The sequence below is a fragment of the Pygoscelis adeliae genome, unplaced genomic scaffold (genome assembly GCF_000699105.1).
Source record: "Pygoscelis adeliae isolate BGI_AS28 unplaced genomic scaffold, ASM69910v1 Scaffold69, whole genome shotgun sequence".
Classification (NCBI taxonomy): Eukaryota; Metazoa; Chordata; class Aves; order Sphenisciformes; family Spheniscidae; genus Pygoscelis; species Pygoscelis adeliae.
The window spans coordinates 6,532,939-6,538,147 of NW_008825619.1; positions in this window are offsets into that span (position 1 = coordinate 6,532,939).

The following is a 5,209-nucleotide window of genomic DNA, read 5'->3' on the forward strand; positions in this document are numbered from 1 at the left end:
GGCACCAGCCCCTGAGCCACGTGTTGATCAGGTGTGTTCTCCTGTTCCGTTCAGTGTCCTTCCCTGCCACTGTAGGGATTGAGGAAAACACTACCTGTGCTCCCGATTCTTCAACCAGTTGCCCCGGTGCCCTGAAGTCCCTTTTGATCACTTCAGGACTTCTCTCTGAAACCTCATCACTGCCAGCCTGTATAACCAACAGCAGGTAGTAGTCAGAAGGCCGTACCAGGCCAGGGAGTTTCCTAGTAGCGTCTCTGACCCTGGCCCCAGGGAGGCAGCAGACTTCCCTGTGGGATGGGTCCGGTCGGCATATTGGGCCCTCTGTTCCCCCAGAAGGGAATCTCCTTCGACAATTACCCTCCTTTTTTTCTTAGCAGAGGCAGTCATAATGCGTGGGGCTGACTGCCTCACCCTAGGCGACCCCTTGGATGGACCTTCATCAAGCAGTTTAGATCTCAATGATTAAATTAATACAGATTTTATTTTCTTTAGCAAACTTACACAAGAAACAGACTCACTCAATGCTTTTGATAGTCCCAGGGAGTTCTGTCTATGAACATTTCCATCTATGTTCAGAGGCATAGGTTTGGATGAAGGCCTTATAGCACCATGTGCATCAGGGCTTAGACGTGTTTTCCGGTGCATATGAGATAACAGGAATGATGTAATGTATAGTTCTTGTCTGGGGAATGCACGGTAGTGGATGTAGCTGAAAGGCAAGTTTTAAGATAAGTGTCCTTTTCTGACCACCAAGGTTGGGGCCTAACTTTTCTTTTTCTTCAACTCTTTATCTTTTTTTTTTTCCAAATTTTTCCTCCTTTTGGACCTTGTTTGATCCACCCTTGCACCCCCTTCCCATTAGTCTTTCTTGAGATATCAGAAAGCTTTGATTTCTCACAGGGCACAATGTCCTGACAAGCAAAGGCACTGACTGCATACCACTGCTTGACTCTCTAATGCTGGGGAGAGATTTAGTTATGCAGATGTGCTCTCACTTGCAGAGCAGAGGTGTCTGATGGTGAGTGGGTGGGAAGAAGACACTGCAGGCAGAGGGAGAGGGGCATCTCCAACAGAGGATGAAACTTGCTGGAGGCAGTTTTAGGAACCAGCTAAAGAACCAGGAGTGTTTCTAATAGTTCTCCAGAAGGGGGTGGGATTACCTCCAGCTCAGCTGTGACGTTTTCTAAGGAGATTATGGACGCTACCTGTCTTCTCTTTCCAAGTCAGACCCCTTGAATCAGTCCTGGTCATTTGGCTGGAGGTTTACATTGCTGCAGTTTCAGCCCTACTTCTTCACGGGGGAAAGCTGCCATACCTGCTCTGGGTCCAGCATGTGAAGGGCAGGACCTGTCCAGATGGCAATGCACCCTGGGTGTGAATTGATGATAGCAGGATCAGAGGCAGATGCACTGAATGCTGATCTGACTCACATACTACCCAGCTTGTATTAAAGACCTCAAAGTCAAAAGTTTGAATGACCTTTCATCTTCACAGTGTGCTTGTAAAGCGTGATCCCTTCCATTAGTGAGCACTGGTGAGAACTGTGCTCTCTTTTCCCTCCAGGTGTGCACCCACTGGGTATGCACCCACTGTGTAGCTGACATAAAAGCCAGACTGTTAGAATAACTTTGGTGACAATGAGAGCCATGAGTTAATCCCAGATACAACCAAAACAAATGAATGAAACTTGCCATTTTTAAGAAAATCTTTTTTTTTGTTTTCCTTCACTTTCTGTTATATATCTATTTCTCCAGAATGTTTTTTGTCAAATTTGCCTTGTTCAAATACTCCCAAATCTGGAACACTGATGCAAACCACACATCCATATAAATTTTAAAGCACTTACTTAGATGAGTTGATGAGGAAGAGTGAGCGCACTTTTAATTCTGGTACAAATAGCACTCAGCTATAATAAGCAGGGAAGAGAATTATTGGGAGTATACCTTTCTTTTAGTACAAGTATGCTAATCACTTCTCAGTCTGGGACACCTCTAAGCACTATTTTAGCAGCATTTCTTATCAAAATTGCTTTAACATTTTAATTAAACAGCATTTGTTTAATCTCCAGGTCTTTTAAATTGGTGAAACACTCCTTAACGAGTGTTTTTCTGGCTCAGAAGATCCCCGTTGGAATTGTTTCAAGGATGCAGACCTGGCAAGCAGGAAGGCAGGAGGATGGATGCCCCCTCAGGGGTTTTGGAGCTGCAGTGTCTTACAGCAGGGGCAGGTTCTGAACCTGCCAGGGGGAAGCGCTCTTCACAGCCATGCCCGCTGCTTACTTCTCTCTCCCCCTTTCTGCTAAGGTAAATTATCTCCATATATTTTTGTATTCAACACTCCCTTACCCTGAATTTCTTCTTGTTGTAAACAAAGTCCAAGGAAGCTGCTAGCGCTTGTGGCAGCATTAACACTTAGACTCTTGACATTGTGGCAAAGCACCTAGTTTTACACTGCTCAGAGAGATACCTGGCCACTCTAAGAACTACTATTCAAACAGAAGAAATACAGCATTGCTTTTCCTCTGATGTATAGCCACAGGTAAAGGAAGTGATCCAGTTCATAACCTGCTAAGCCCAGGTACTTCTTCAGTAGTGTAAAATAATGGTGCTGTTGGAATATGGATATATTCACATTAAAAACATGGTTGTATTCTGTTTTCTTTACTTCTCTCACTTACAGTGAGAACTGCTATTTGATTGTAACATGTTGATACACTTTGCTTGAAATACCTTGGTCAATGATCAGTCATCCCACTGAAAAAGGGCTGCATGCGTTATATTCATCCAGGAACCTTGTTACCCTATACACATTATTAAGGGTTGTGGTGCCAGGCCTTTGGGAAGAAAGTCTGGAGACAAGGTGTGATGCATTTAATAAAGAAGACAAGCTACCAGAAAGAGGTTTTTCATCCTGCAGAGTACATGAGATTTGTTCTAGAGCGTGTAGTGAAGGACACCATCTCCCAGCTTCTGTAGTGTTTTTCTTGTGTATTGCTTTAGATGCAATAATGCAATAGATGGCATTATTTCTCATTCCTTTAGGAACTGACATGTTGGATTTCATTTGGCATGGTCTGCTGAAAGCTGTATCTGATGGGCAACAGACCTCACATTCACAAAAGACCTCTAGATTTTAAAAGTTGACTATTGTATTCAGGTTTGGAAGACAGATTACTCTTAATATAATTACAAAGGCATCAAGATGAGTTATCTCTTCCTTTTAAATTCCTTGTTTATGTAATGTACTGTATCTTCCTGCTGTCACATTGATGTTGATATTCCTGCCACGTTTTGAAAGGGCTTTAAGGAGATACCTTACCATGGTCAGGAAGTCCAAGTTCTCCGCTACCCAGCACTCTGCTTCCAAAGGCAGTCTCTGGGCATCGCATAACAGGCATATTGAAACACATTCTCTGCAGCTGCTTGTGTATTTCTTTACAAATAACTCTATGTTGTTGCATAGAAACAGGATTTTTAAATCATTATTTCTGTTTTCCCGGAAAACATTAGACAGAATCAGATGTAGATGTTATAAAGAAGGAAGTGAAACACCACAGAACTAATTAACATTCAAACATTTATGGCTAGTGTAACGAATGACATTACAGAGAGCACAGGAATGCTTGCTAAATTGCTTTATATACAAAGAAACAAAATAGAGGTATTATCTTGAGAATCCTTACCATAAAGATATATTATTTGGATGAATCCTGTGGAAAAAACATCACCTCTGACATTTGCATTCCTAGTGTTATTTTCAGAGGAATATTTCAGTTCTTTTATTTTCCCTCTGATTTATCTAGTGGCCATTCCTTAGGCTGTGTCTTGATCTAATGGATAATATAAATCCCATGATTCTTCAAAAGCGGGAAGTTATGCCTTGCAGCCTGTACCCATTTTTGCCATATCAGTATTCAAAAGACCACATTCGTCTGTGCACAGTAGAGCGACTCCTGTTAACCAGATGGTCTGAATCCACCTGCTATTCAGGGTTCACTCTCTTGCTTTTAACTTTTCTTGGCCTCCTGTTTTCTCTCACAGAGCAAAATCTAATCAGAACTTCCATCTCGACTCCAGGCAGATCACAAAGCAGCAGTTTACAGGACAAAAAAAATCACAGCTAGATTTTGATTATCCATCTATTTTCAGGTTAGCTTAAACTAATTTTTAAAGACAACAGATTTTTAGCTTTGGCTTCATAAGGAAATAAAGCCTACAAGGTTACATGCCATACCCACACATACGCACATGCTTGTGTGCCTGTCAGTGCCCCAGTAACTCTTGAACATTTTTTGCCAATTTCAACCAGGTTGACAGGAATTGGAAAATGGAAATATACTACATTCCTGCGAATTTCATGCAAATCTGTAGGCTGTAGGAGGGGAACAGATCCTATCAGTGCTATTACAGAGAGAAAGATTGCTCATCTTTCGTTAGACAGTAGACAATCACATAGTGCCTCCCTTGTAAGGTGCAAATTGAAAGAAACGAGGCAACTGATCCAAACTCTATTGTTTCTGCTGCTTACAAATGTGTTTTTTCTCACCTTTTTTCCTCTGGTAACGTAAATGGGTAGCTAAGTGGAAATGATTTATATATCTTAATCTACAGTCTTTTTTTTATTGCACATTTAGGCTAGATTCAACAACAGACTTCAAGATGCCTTTCTACAGTTCATCCCAAAGCAAATAATTTTGGGAGATAGTGAGCATTTTGCTGCAACTCCTGGTTTCCACATGAATGACATAAATATGGTCTCCTTCTCCAGCCATTCCCTCTTGCTCTTTTTGTTGCATGTGTAAGACAATTTTTTATGTTTCTAAACAAATGCTTGTTATTGACTCTCATTATTTACTGATGTTCACAATATTTTCTTTGTTCAGCCTAGGCAGAAGGCAAATTCATTGGTATCTTCTGAGTCAGAACTGCCTTCTTCTAAGATGTCTGCCACCTCTTCTTTTGTTCGGAGACTTTGGATCTCCCTTCACTTAACATAAAAGTAGGAAGATGGCATTTTTGAAAAAGGTAGGTATCCATGCAGATCTGGAAGTGACTGTGTAATTTATCAATCAACCACACTGAAGAAGATACTTCACATTATCAGGAATAATGGCCAAAAATGCATCTGAAATGTCATGGTTTAACCCCAGCCGGCAACTAAGCACCACACAGCCACTTGCTCACTCCTCCCCCCCCCAGTGGGATGGGGA